This window comes from Schistocerca cancellata, chromosome 3 (genome assembly GCF_023864275.1).
Source record: "Schistocerca cancellata isolate TAMUIC-IGC-003103 chromosome 3, iqSchCanc2.1, whole genome shotgun sequence".
NCBI lineage: Eukaryota > Metazoa > Arthropoda > Insecta > Orthoptera > Acrididae > Schistocerca > Schistocerca cancellata.
This window is the reverse complement of record NC_064628.1, coordinates 222127182-222142307: the sequence shown is the minus strand read 5'-3', so window position 1 is coordinate 222142307 and position 15126 is coordinate 222127182.

Below are 15126 nucleotides of genomic sequence, written 5' to 3'. Positions count from 1 at the left end.
AAAGTGCTTGCCCACAAGAAAAAGGTGCTGCAACCTCTGACTGTCAACAGCATCTGGCTCTGGGGCAGAGGATCGGGGTGAAGTGAGATCATGATCTAGCTCCTCTCAGTAAAGGCAGCATTGTAGCACTCATGATTCAAAGAAGAGTGCCCGAGCCTCCTCCACTCGTTTCCAATGGAGGAAGGCAAGCTGATACTGGGAGGAGCTCAAAATCTCTGCACGGTGTTTGAGATTGCAATAGGATCCACGATGACACTGCTAGTCAGGCCAGAAATTGAGGAATTTATGAACTAATGAATGAAACCCAGGTAGCTTTTTTGCTATCTCGAAGAACGCGACAACATTATGCACGCATCTGTTTATTATAAATATAGTTTTCCGATCATAGGATGACAGTTACAAATATGGGGAGCACGTCTCCATGCGCGAATTGTGTCTGGCCCACATCAGTCCACCAAGGCACCAGGACATGGCGTGATAAAGAGGAACTGCACTGAATCTGTGCAGCAGTAAGGATAACGTTTGTAAGATAATCTATCTGGTAATCACAATTGGGGAAATGTTTATTGAAGGTCACCAGAGAGGAGTAAAGCGTCCATTTGGCCTTAGTAAGCTACCCTGGGCAATGCAGAATAAGTCCAAATGGGAATAAGTGTGCATGGAGTCAAACTCTAGTCAGTGCTCCTGTGCGAAGGAAGGAGAGATTAAGTTAATTGAGGTGGTCAGCCAAGAGGGCACCTCTGACAGGTTGGGAGAACCCCAAAGGGGATAGTGCACATTTAAGTCACTGAGCAACAGAAAGGGGTGAAGTAGCTGCCCAATAAGCTGGAGGATGTCTGCCTTGGTAATATTGAATGTTAGAGGAATATAAACTGTTCGAAGGGAAAAACTCAAATGAGGATGGAAAAGGCTAACTGCAACAGCTTGAAGGTAGGTAGTTAGGGAGATGGGTCAACTATGAATTACATCCCTTATGCACAGCATCATTCCCCCATGAGATGAAATGCTGCCATCAGGGGTAGGAGGGGGGGGGGAGGGGAATCACAACAGACCAGGAAGATACGCAACAACTTAAAGCATCATGAGGACGCTATTTTGTGTCTTGAAGGCAGATAGCAAGTGGACGCTGCAATTCTAAGAGCAGCCATAAATCCTGTGTTGGATCGAAGACCGCAAACGTTCCACTGGAGGACTCATGACGAGGACAAAAGGGGTGTCACCTTGGTGGCTGCCAAGTGCCAGCTTTCGAAGACTCGCTGCTACAGGAGAGAGAGACATGATCCTGTTCCATGAGATCTACAGAATCATCAGCATTCTTCTGCTGTCAGGTCTACAGTCCAGGGCATAAAAACGGTTGGTGGTATGCACCAGCAACACAGAGGTCAGCCAGGCAAGGCTATCATGTGGCGACACTGTCCAAGAGTATCTTGGAGTCAGTGAAGGAGAAGACCATTTACCTTTGTTTGATTTCTTCAAGTCTTTCCAATTAGCAGGGGAAGATTCAGGTGTTGGTTGGCTGGAGGAACATAGGAAGTCTTCATGGAAGTATTCTTCTGTCCTTTCCAGCTTGCCAGTTGTGTGGCTTGTGACTTCACCCTGTGAGGCGTGAATTTGGTAGTGTGTTGCACAGCTGGAGGAGGAGACGGAGATGCTACCGTGGTGCTGGGCAATTTCACAACTGCAGTGCTAAATTTGAGGCTGCATATCTGCAAGGCCATGTCCTTTGTGGAGTGAGATGCAGCAAGAACAGTACTGCAGGTGCCAGATGGTAGAACACAGGGTTTCCACCAACTAGCCAACAACTTGTGAGTGACTGGGTAAGACACTTTGCCCTTTACTCCTGTCTTCTGGACAGCCAGCTCATTGAGATACATGGGACAATCGAGGAAGGAGGAGGCATGGTCACCATTGCAGTTGATGCAGCAATGAGATGGAGGTGGACAATCACCCTCCTGAGCACCCCTACCACATTTGGCACATTTGGCTGGGTGCCATCAGGACTCTAGTGCGGTTGGAATGATGACACTGGTAGCAGTGCATTGGGTTCAGAATATATGATCTGACTGTAATAGCTTCATAAACTGTTGATCTCTGCTGGAGAACCCACCCAATCAAAAGTGAGGGAGTGTGTGTGGGCCCTAAGGAGCCATCTACTTTTTCCTCATCTGATGGAAAGCAGTGATCAGAGGGATACATTTGGATTTCTGCCTCAGTCAGACCATCGAGCAGCCTAGTGTAAATAACACCACAGGAAGAATTCAGTGTTCAATGGACCTCGACACCAACAGAATAACCATTGAGGAGCAAAGCTGCAAGCAGCAGTAGTGCTTGAGAATCAGAAGTTGCCTCCAAAAGCAAAGTGCCACTGCATAAACGAGAGCAGGATTTCATAGGGCCAGAAACTGTGCCAACACTTTTCTGAATAATGAACAGGTTTACCATAATGAAAGAATGACCATCTTCAGTTCGTGAAGCAATATGGAACCATGGTGCAGTTGGGAGAGTGAATTGTTAGCCTCATTCCTTTTACGTTTTGTGGGCACTGACTGCGAAGATAATTGGCTCTTTGCAAAAAAAAAAATCCCAATGGTTAGCATCATCTCCAATGGCACACTTCTTCCAACTGGGGGCCCGCTTCAGAAAGGGGCACACCTCCCAAATACCTTACAGAGGGACCAATAGGCAATTTGCAAAGGTAGCAGCTCAATCTCCCATCCCTGGGGCTGTCCTGTACCAGAGACCCTACCTGCCGACCTGGGGCTGAATTACCTGTTACCTTCTCACCTGTTATGCATTAGACATGTGGGCTGGCCTTCAGGAGTGCATTGGGAGGAAGAAAAAGACGACTCTCGAATTCCAAAATGGAGGAAGGACAGGAGAAGGTGAACGAAGAGAAAAAAAAAGGAAAAGTGGACAGTATTATAATACTGAATACTGAAAATGTAGAATACATTTACAGAAACAGCCCAGACATGTCCCCAAGGGAGGGGGACAAAGAACTGCAAGATGATACACATGCAGCATGGATGGAAAAAGATGCTGCAAACACTGGAGGCCTGTGGTAGCCAAGCACAAACCTGCCAGTGAGAGGTGAGCCCTGGGGAGGGAGGAGGGAAGAGGGAGGGGGAAGCTTAAAATGGAAGTGATTTCTGGCATTCCCCAAGGTAGTGTTCTAGGCCCTTTGCTGTTCCTTATCTACATAAAGGATTTAGGAGACAATACGAACAGCCGACTTAGGTTGTTTGCAGGTGATGCTGTCGTTGATGAACTATTAAAGTCATCAGAAGATCAAAACAAACGGCAAAATGATTCAGAAAAGATATCTGTATGGAGCAAAAATTGGCGATTGACCATAAATAATGAAAAGTTTGAGGTCATCCATGAATGCTAAAAGGAACCCCATTGAACTTTGACTACACGATAAATCAGTCAAATCTAAAGGCCCTAAATTCAACTAATTATCTAGGAATTACAATTACGAAAAACAAATTGGAATACACACACAAAATATTTCAGGAAAGCTAATCAAAGACAGTTTTATTGGCAGGACACTTCGAAAATTTAATAGATCTACTAAAGAAACTGCCTGCACTACACTTGTCCTCTTTTAGTATACTGCTGCAATATGAGATTCTTACTAGACAGGATTGATGGATGAAGAAATTCAGAGAAGGGCAGCGTATTTTGTATTATCGCAAAGCAGGTGAGAGCAGGTGAGAGAGTCACTGAAATGATACAGGATTTGGGGTTGACATTAAAACAAAGGAAATTTTGGTTGCGACGCGATCTTCTCACAAAATTTGGAACATCACCTTTCTCCGAACGCGAAAATACTGTTGACGCCGACCTACATAGAGAGGAAACTATCATAAAATAAGGGAAATCACAGCTGGCACGGAAAGATGTAGGTGTTTATTTTTCCGTGCGTGTACTGCACAAGATTGGAATAGAGAATTATTGTGAAGATGATTCGCTGAACCCTCTGCCAAGCACTTAAATGTGATTTGCAGAGTATCCATGTAGATGCAGAGAAGTTCCAAAGAGAGATGGATGAATGTTCGTTTAAGAGAGGGGTGGGGAATTGACAAAAATGCAATGTCTCGGTCCCTTTGAAGCAAGCCAAGCATTGTATCGTGGGCGAGATACAGAGGCGAGCTAGTGTGCCGGGACTTCCCCCAAATCACTGCTAGTAGCGCCACGTCACCGTAACGCGTCTGCGGGTAGTGCAGAAATATTGCACAATTTAGTGTGAAATTAAAAATCAAAATTTATGTTAAAAACTTTGTTAAAATATAGTTCAATGTTATGTTGTTTCAAAGATCAAAGCTTAATATTCTAGACTTTACGTTTACGTAAAAATTACGTTTCAACAGAAAAATAAGTAGCGCTAAATAATTAAGCTAGAAAGCAAGAATTTTGTCAGAAGGTGCAGTTAGAGGTCATAAGTGGTGCAGGTTTTCAAAACCATGTAACAAAAATTAACATCGAAATTCACGTTTTTGGGAAAAATCAGAGGAGCTAAATAACTGACTTAGAAACATGAAAATTTGTTGTATGCTTCAGTTCATCCCAGAAATAAAAACTGACAAACGATGTTAAGCTACCTCATAGTTTTTGAGTATGTAAAAACCAATTTTGTAACTAAAATGTACCCAGTTCTTGTAGATTAATGATTTTAATGATTGAGAATTTTGGTTAAAGTGGATGATAAAACATAAGAAGTGACAGAGCTATACCATATTCGAGAGCTGTATTATCAATAACAGCAAAGTTCTAGTAAAGATAATATCTTTAAGATATGGTTCAGAGGTAACTATCTACCGTTAATTACACTGTAAAAATTCTAGAAGGCGAAGTTTTCATTCTAGCGAGCTGAAACTTTTTCGGCGATTTCAAACAATAAGTAATTTGTAACCATGTTATTAAAGATTATGTGCTCGAGAAAGCAGTCGTTCGGAGGCTGCTGCAGTATGCAGATAGCCGTAGACAACAGATGTTCCCTTGGCCGTCCCTTACGGCACCTGTATAAATGCAGCTAGAGAGGCAGTAGTAACGTTCACTTCGCACTTAGCCACTGTAAGATCCACGTCTGTTCAACGTCGGATCGCGCTCTGCCTCTGATGACGTCGAAGCCGAACTGTGAAAAATCACGTAGTTTGCGGTAAAAACGGATAGTGAACTTGCGAGGACTGCACACCGTCCTGGATCACTTAGGATTCGCCGAAGTAACTGTTAGTGTGCCGTCCGTGAGAATTACAATTCCGCGTGGCAGGTGGTGACTATTTCCACTTTCATAGCGAACATTAATTTGGAACATTTATTACGAACTCTCATTGAGTAATTTTAGACAAGACGAAAGACAATTTGGTAGGGACGTACCGTAGAGGTCGCCTCTGAACTGCTGAATGTGCTGTTAGAAAGATTTACTTTCAATTGAAAATAGTGAATTTCCAAGTGTTGTATGGGAGAAACTTTATGTAATATAATTTTGACTGAAACTTTATGAGTTTATTTAAAATCAGTCTTGATCCCGCAACAAAATAGGACAAACTCTTCTTTCAATGGGCTGCACCAGAATGTGGCCGTGCAGACTGGAAACTAAGGTCAGTATGTTTTCCTTCGCTTTCTTGCCGACCACAAAATTAAGTGCCAGACTCGCGTAAGAAAAACGGCGAACAAATTAAAGCAAATTAACTTTTACCTGCCGCCCCACACCTTGTTCCCAGTAAAATAATTACACAAGGGAAAGAAGAAAAAGGAGACATACAGCACAACAGGAGAAAGGACAACTAACACTATTATAGACTAAACACGAAAATAATACTACAGAGAGAAGCAAGAAACAGGTAGAAGGGGTAAAAACAATAGCAGATGACCGTGGCTGGCCGACCACGAGAATAAAAAGGAAAAGCCAGCCACTCTGCGACACATTAAAACATCCAGCCAAAAGCATTGAGAGGAGAACACAAAGGGACAAAGGACATGCGCGAAAATTTGCATAGAATGATAAAACCCACCATCACGTACAAAACGTAAAACTAAATTAGCCGATGAGGCCTTGTCAGATAAAATTAATGGCAATGAGCCCGGTAAATGAAGAGTCCGTCACAGGGCAGCAAAAGGACAGCTCACCAAGATATGGGGCACTGACAGACGGACTCCGCACCAACACAGCTGGGTCATCACGGCGCAGGAGGTAGCCATGGGTCATCCAAGCGTGGCCAATGCGGAGCCGTCAGAGAACCACAGAGTCCTGTGAGAGGCCTGCACGGTGGAATGCCACACATTCGTAGTCTCCTTAATGGCACACACTTTGTTGTGCGTGCTGAGGTTATGCCATTTCGTCTCCCAAAGCCGCAAAACCTTGCGGCATAGTACTGAACACAGGTCAGTTGCGGAGAATCCGATCTCCATAAGCGGTTTACACATAGCCTCTTTGGCCAACCTGTCGGCAAGTTTGTTGCCTGGGATTGCGACGTGACCTGGGGTCCAGACAAACACCACTGAACGAATGGAGCGTTCCAGGGCATAGATGGACTCCTGGATGGTTGCTACCAAAGAATTACGAGGTTAGCACTAGTCGATAGCTTGTAGGCTGCTCAAGGAGTCAGTACATAGAAGAACCGACTCCCCAGGGCATGAATGGATGGGCTCAAGACCACGAGACATAGCCACCAGCTCAGCAGTGTAAACACTGCAGCCATAGGACAAGGAATGCTGTTCAGTATGTCCTCCATGGACATACGCAAAACCGACATGAGCATCAGCCATCAAGCTATCATTGTAAATCACTTCATGGGCTTGGTACATGTCAAGAATCGAGAGGAAGTGGCAGCGGAGAGCCGCGAGGGTTAACTGAGTCCTTAGGCCTATGTGAAAGGTCCAGGCGAATCTGTGGCTTAGGTGTACACCATAGAGGTGTACGTGAATGGACCTCAAGTATAGATGGTAAAGGCAAGGACTCCAATTTAGAAAGAAGGGATCGGACATCAACTGCAATTGGAAGCCCTGATCTGGGCCACTGATGCGAGAGATGAACCGCCATGGGTGGGAAAAGGAGACTGTGATTTGGATGAGGAGGCGAACTACGAATGTGTGCAACATAACAGACCGGCAGTTATGCACGCCTAACCTGCAATGGAGGGACTCTGGCCTCCACAAGGACACTGATCAATGGACTCACCCTAAAAGCTCCTGTCGCTAGGTGAATGCTAGTGGTGTACTGGGTCGATTAAACGCAACGCTGATGACGCTGCTGAACCATAAACCAGACTCCCATAGTCAAGGTAGGGTTGAACAAGGGCTCTGTAGAGCAGCAGCAGTGTAGAGCGATCTGCAGCCCAGTTTGTGTTGCTCAGGCAACGGAGGGCATTGAGGTGCTGCCAGCACTTATGTTTAAGCTGACAAAGGTGAGGAAGCTAAGTCAATCAGGCATCGAAAACCAGTCCAAAGAATCGATATGTCTCCGCTACAGCGAGGAAATCGTCAGTAAGGTGAAGTACTGGTTCCGGATGAACAGTATGACACACGACTTTGCAGCAGACAACTGGAATCCATGGGCTAGAGCCAATGACTGCGCCTTGCGGATGGCTCCCTGCAGGCACTGCTCAGCAACATCAGTACTGGTGGAGCACTGCAAAATTCACAAGTCTTCTGCAGACAGACAAGGTGAGAGAGGAAAGTCTCAAGGGACAAGATTATCAATGGTAGAGCGACCCTGGCGGAAGGTGCTCGGACATGGAGCCAGTAAGCCAAGTGATGATGATGATGATTGGTTTTTTTGGGGCGCTCAACAGCGCGGTTATCAGCGCCCGTACAATTTCCCAACCTTTGCTCAGTCCAATTTCGCCACTTTCCTGGATGACGATGAAATGATGAGGACAACACAAACACCCAGTCATCTCGAGGCAGGCGAAAATCCCTGACCCCGCCGGGAATCGAACCCGGGACCCCGTGCTCGGGAAGCGAGAACGCTACCGCGAGACCACAAGCGGCGGACAAGTAAGCCAAGTGACTCCAGGACCCAACTCAACTGCTGACACACCATACGTTCCAGCAGCTTATGATGGACGTTGGTGAGACTGGTGGGCTGATGCTATCCACATCAAGCGCATTTTTGCCAGCTTTGAGCACTGGTATGATGGTGCTATCCCACCAGTGCAATGGAAAGACTGCTTTCGCACCAGATCCGGTTGAAGATCACGAGGGTGTCGCTTTTAGTCAGACGAGAGATGTTTAATAATCTGACTGGATTCAATTTGGCCCAGGAGCTGTGTTGGGTCAATGTGCAAGGGCACTGAGGAGCTCCCACTCTGTAAATGAGGCGTTATAGGATACACTTTGGCAGGTAGTGAACAAGAGGACTTTCCCTTCCAGCACCATTTGAGAGCGCAAAACACTGCGGGCTAATTCTCCGACACCGGCTCAAGCATGGTGCTCAACAATCGCATTTGCATCGGTAGATAACACGCCATTTATGTTTAAACACCGGCAGCACCTGTTGGGGGTCTAGTACCCCAAAACCCATTTGATCTTTGCCCAGACTTGGGAAGGTGACATGGCACCCAATGGTCGAGAAGTATCTCTCCCAACACACCTGCTTCTATCATTTGATAAGCTGGCACACGTGGGCAGAGAGCCGTTTGAAGGCTATGAGGTGCTCCAGGGAAGAGCGCCGCTTGTGCCTCTGTAGAGCTGGCTGACACTTCTTAATTGCCTCAGCGACTTCCAGCGAGTACCAAGGGACTGCCTTTCGCCAGGGGCACCTTAAAGAACGAGGGATCGCACTTTCTGAAGCAGAAACAATCCTTGTAGTTACCTGCCCAGCCACCACATTGATGTTACCATGTGGGGGAGATTCAACGGTGACAGCAGAGGTGACATTTTCCCAGTCCGCCTTGTTTAAAGCCCATTTGGGCAGGCGTCCTTGGGCCTGACGCCAGGGAAGTGACAGGGGAAGTGGTCGCTACCACACAGGTCATGTGCTCTCCAGTGGATAGATGGGAGAAGTCCTGGGCTGCTAATTGATAAATCAATGGCCGAGTAACTACCATGAGCCACACTGAAACGTGTGGCGGCTCCAGTACTGAACAGGCAGAGGCCGAACTGTGACTAAAGTTTCGACATCTCCGCCTCTGCCAGTAAGCACGGCGCCATCCCACAAGGGGTTTTGAACGTTCAAATCTCCCAAAAGTAGGAAAGGTTTCGGGAGTTGATCAATAAGTGCAGTTAATACATTCAGGGATATTGCACCATCTGGAGGAAGATATACATTGCAGACAGTTACTACCTGCGTTGTCTTTATTCTGACAGCCACAGCTTCAAGAGGGGTTTGGAAAGGCACAGTTTCACTATAGACTGAGTTTATGAATGCCAACTCCACGTGGTACTGAATTGTAGTTGGTACCGTTCCTGTAGTATCCCCTATAGAAATGGAGGGAGGGGTCTGCATTGCCAGTAACCGTGTTTCCTTGAGTGCAATGCAAAAAGCAGGTGTACAGGTTGACAGATGCTGTAGCTCAGCCAGGTGGTGGAAAAAACCGCCGCAATTCCTCTGGAGGATTACATCAGGAGACTCCGAAGGCATGGAACATTCGATGAGGCAGTTTACACCTCAGGGGTCACCTACTGCCACTGACTTTTTGCCTGAGCAGTGTCCGAAGGACTGTCCTCAACAGACATCATAATCTCCACATCATCCACAGAGCTTGTAGGTAGCACTAGTGTGGGTGCCACCATGGTTCCCTTGGTCTTTGGGACCTTTTTAGATTTCTCTAACTGCTCCTTGGGTTTCCCTGGCCGCGAGGACTTCACTGATTCAGTCTCCAGGACTGAGGATGAGCATGAATCCCTATGACCAGCTACTTTTGGGCTCTTCAGCCACTGGCAGGCGTGACTTCCCCACTAGCAGAGACATGGGAAGGGAGTGACCCAAGGGACCCCTTCCTAGCCAGAGAAGCCAAAGAAAACTTCTGGTTCTCCAGCTCAGAAGTGGGGACTGATATCCCCAATGGTTGAGGGTGTTGCTCCCAAAGTAGGTGGTGCAGGAGCAACAGGGAGGTGAGTGCCCCCCACCATCAAGAGGACAGGTATGGTCTTCCAGCTCAGAGGTGACTGGGGTTCACACAGCTTAAGGGGCTAGAACTGTTGTGGTGGCCTGTGATAATTTCATAAGTGCAGGATGTAGGCATTCAAATTTCCTCTTAGCCTCAGTGTAGGTCAGTCGGTCCAGGCTCTTTTACTCCAAGATTTTCCTTTCTTTCTCGAGAACACTGCAGTCAGGTGAGCACGGCAAATGGTGCTCTCTGCAGCTGACACAGACGGAAGGCAGGGCACATGGAGTATTGGGCGTCCGCAATCTCAACATCTTATCCTGAAAGTACAGCTGGAAGACATATGGCCAAACTCTCAGCATTTGAAGTACTGCATTGGCGGAGGGATATAGGGCTTTACATCACAACAGTAGACCATCACCTTGACCTTCTCGGGTAATATATCACCCTCGAAGGCCATGATGAAGGCACTGGTGGCAACCTGATTATCCTCGGACCCCAGTGGACACGCCGAACGAAAGTACACCTCGCCGCTCTAAACTGGCATACAGCTCATCGGCAGATTGCAAAAGAAGGTCCCTGTGAAATATGATACCCTGGACCATATTTAAGCTCTTATGGGGTGTGATTGTTACAGAAACATCCCCCAGCTTGTCACAAGCGAGTAACGCCCGTGACTGGGCAGAGGATGCTGTTTCGATCAAGATTGACCTATATCTCATTTTGGACGAGCCCTCCACCTCCCCAAACTTCTCTAAATGCTCAACGAAAAACTGAGGCTTCATTGTCATGAAAGATTCTCTATCAGCTGGCACACAAGGTACTGGGGCGAATAAGAGCTTAGCCTGATGTTTCTCCATGGTGTGACCACAGAGGGCAACGATTTGCGGTCGTACTTCTGAGCATTGAATTGAGCCCATGAACACCCAGACTGATGGTGTTTGACCAGCAGCAAGAGACGATGTACTACACTTCATCTGCCCTGATGCTACCCACTCTGACCAGGGGCGCTACCCAGCCACAGGAAAAGTCACCTGGCAGGATGGCCATTGCTGGGTGTCCTGATGCCCCAGGGTGACAGGCATCTACTACTCAGCATATGTGGGGAGTTAACAGAGCAGGCATCAGCCGAGCAATCCCTGTGGTCTGGGGGCTACAAACAGGGTACACGGTGGCCCCACCACAACGGACTAGCTACTATGCTGGATATCAGGTGAAACCGAGCAAACAAATCCATTATTATAATAGAAAATGATACTTCACAGTTAATGGCAAAAGACCCACCCAGAAGGGTGACCTAACTGTTTGAGAATGAGAGAAGTGCAGATCCATATCGAAGTATGCGAGAGGTCTCAGTGCTTGAAGGACACTGCACCATGTAAAGTGCCCTTCAATTGGATTGTTCTTCGGGAAAATTTTGAAAAATGGAGATCAAAACCTACAGGGGACCATCACAAAGGCAGAAACGTGAGACACTCCTTTTAGTCACCTCTTACGATCGGCAGGAACACCTGAGGTCTATTCCAGCCCCCCGGACCCAGAGGGGGGGGGGGGGGGGGGGGGGGGATGGATGAAGAGATGAGATTATCATTGAGGAGGAAGCTAGCCCGGAAGAGCTATGTAACTAATGGAAAGAACAATGCAGTATGTGATTGAAGTCTAGCAGGAGCTTCAGAAAACAGTAACACGAAGTGTGGTACACTTGTAACGCCGGAAATGCATCTCCTATTTCCATCTATTGTACTATAATTTTTTTCCTTGTTTTGTCACCTCAAGATATGACATTTCTGTCTCTTTATATATTGTAATTGTTTTACTATTTTATATGCTGGGTCTTGCCTAGGGAAAACTATGCTATCGAACGAATACATTGATAGGTCGTGTGGAGAACCAGAGTGTTTAGGATCTTTGGTAGTGTTAACTCTGCCGCGTGGAGCGCGGGCAGAGCAGTCTGGCTCGAGTAGGGCAGTGGAGCAGGTGTGTTGTGTGACGCTCCCACGAGTTGCCGCGCTTTTGGGGTTTGGCGCATGTAATTTCGCTCGACTTGACATGATAGTTTCCAACACGGTGTCGCAGACGGGAAGCATTAGCTGGCGCACATCGAGAGCCCGTTTGGCCTGGTGACCGTGTCGAAAAAAAGGCGCGCCAACATCCAGCTTCTGCAACAGCGACAGCCGACAATGAGTGACTGTCGCCACCACCTCGATCGACGGCTTCAAACCTTCCATCAACCAACAAGGAAGCCTGGAAGCACGTCAAGTTTTAGAACTTTATGGCAAACCTCAGCTTTTAAAACTGTTGCATCACAAAAATACAGCAACTTAGCATGAACCTTTGTTGCTCATTGTCCCAATTGCATTACGAAGCAGGGTCCATTCCTTTTCCGGAATGAACCCGAGTGTCGTTGAAATTCAAACGCCAGCATCATTCGATTTCACTGCTTTAATTTCAAAGTTCAGTTAAGGTATTCATAGCTGGCTACAATATTTAGATTACACAAGCACAAATTATGAGTGCGAGTTTTGTTACCGTATTTTAGCTTACCTGTGACTGCAGCTCAGCTTGGTACGTACTAAATTTTACTATTGTTAATTGTTCAGAATCATTAAATTTAAGTTCACAGTTAAATCTCTTATTTCTAAATTGCGTAGATTCAAGTAGCTTTTGAAATGATTTTTGAGGTAGCCCAAGACTAACCTTATTTTACTGAATTTCGATGTGCTTCACAAACAAAGCTCACTATTGATTTCAGTCACTAAATTAACTTTCAATTTTCCGGTTTTATTAATTCTTTTGCAAAATTAAGTCAGAGTGTAGCGAAATTTATTACTTCTAACAAACTTTCAGTTTTCACACTACATGTGTCAACCTTCAGTTGCGATGCTTCTAGTGGTAATTATATGTGCAATAAGCTTTTTCAGTTATTGTAGTAGTTGTCCATAGGACTGGCGACCGTAATTTTCTCCAAATCTCAAATATCTAATTAACGCCAATTAATTGTTAACGTGACGACCGCACATTTACTTTCTTTATTAATTTTACCCTTTTCTCAAGATTAATTTCCACCAATTTCATTAGCATTTTTCCTTTCATTTAGATTTAACCCTTACCCCCCTCTTTACCGACAGATTAACTTCGGTGACTATTGCTTTTCCCAAATTTCCATTAGGTACACGCAGTTTAATTTTTCACTGTCATTAAGGTCGATAAGTGAGAGGGAGGTTACACACTGATGACTGGGGAAAGGCTACTGAATAGAATCGTGCTAGGAAGATATTCCACCGACTTACATGGGCCAGACAAAATTATGAAGAGACGAGATGAAGTAAAAATTACTGGCGAAGAGACTGTTGAGTCAGTGGACATGATATGTGATAAAAATAGACAGTGTGTTTTGAAGCGATACACTCCATGTTAAACTGTCCGAAATTTTAGTCTCTGGAAATACTGCATTGTAGTTATGAGTATTATGAAAATAATTCATTTCTCTTCAATTGTTTAATCATTTGAAGTTCCTTACATAGCGCTGAAAAATAAATTGTGTTAACAGCGGCAAACTCACTTTTCCCTTACAATACAACAAATGCCATTGTATCGAATATAGTAGCCTCAGATGTGAAATGATTTGCTTCACAAAATCCGTGCTGTAAATTCAAACCACAATTATAATTCAAAATTATTTGGAATTATGTTCAGCACATATTTAAACTTTTCTTTCAAAAGAATAGAATCATTAACATCCACACCATTCCCAATCCTTTGTTCACGCATTAACTGCGTCTCTCTAGCTCCGTGTTTCATTCCAATCTGTTAGTGTTCTTTGACACACATGATAAAACAAATAGTTTCTGTATAATAAGGGAATTCGTAGGTACTCAAACTGAATAAATTAAAAATTAGTAACATTTCATTTCAGATTTTGGGACAGCACAAAATGAACACTAAGCTAGTTCCATTTACTATTAGACAAAAGAAAGTGAAAAAACAATGCTAACAAACATATTTGCCCCAATGACCTCGCTGCTGTCTCATTTTCCATGCCTGATAACATCGACGATGTAGGAATTGTGGCATTTTAACTGTCCGCTATCTGTGTTACTGCAAATGAACTATCTAAAACAATATTTAAATATTAACGTCTTTAGAATGCTATTTCACAGAATGTTATTGCGAGTCATTTCTACCTGATCAGTACACTTGGTTGAAGTTGGTTGGAAGGTGTCAGACTTTCCTTTGTGTGTATTTGTCTACTTCCTTTTAACTCTCTTAATGCCTATGAACACACTGTTTTGGGCACAACTATGGCAACATTCCTTTCAAATCAGTACCAGAATTTTCGTGTTCATACACATATTACAAGACACAGAAGCCACAACTGGGGAATACCAGTGGTTTCAGGAAAGAAAAAGCAACAACAGATCACATGTTCGCCGTTAGAATTTTAACGGGGCAAGTGTTATGAGTACACTACAAAGAAGCATTAACTATGTGGATCTGGAAGCAGCTTATGGCAGTGTCAAATGAAATGGCCTTTTCAAAGCAATAACAGACATGGGGATACCACCGAAGCAAATAAGACTCGTGGAATTCACTAAATAACACCAACTACAAAATTAAAGCTAATCGTAAATATTCCAGTAATTTTCCAGTCTTGCAAGGACTTTGAGCACGGAGATTCTGTATCACCATCATTTAACTTCATTCTGGAGCCTTTCATGCACAAAAACTAACAAGCAAAACAGATGATACTACTTTCCATGACTCAGAATATGGCATTTGCAGACTACATAGCCATGGTTGGGACAAATAGAGAATATTTGCTGGTGAATATGTAGTTTTGGAATGCAAAGCAGCTGCACTTGGCTGGTCATAAGTATGGGAAAAAGCAAAATATAATACAATCAATGCTAGAAACAACAAGGTGGAGATGTGTTCATCAGTTTGAAGGGAGTAAGTCAGTTTAAGAAATTGGGAGCAATGTTTACAGAAGGTAATATGGTACCAACAGAGTTAAAGACCAACACAGTTTAAGGTGCTAATACAGCTTCATTAATGTGAGATCCTCCAACACATG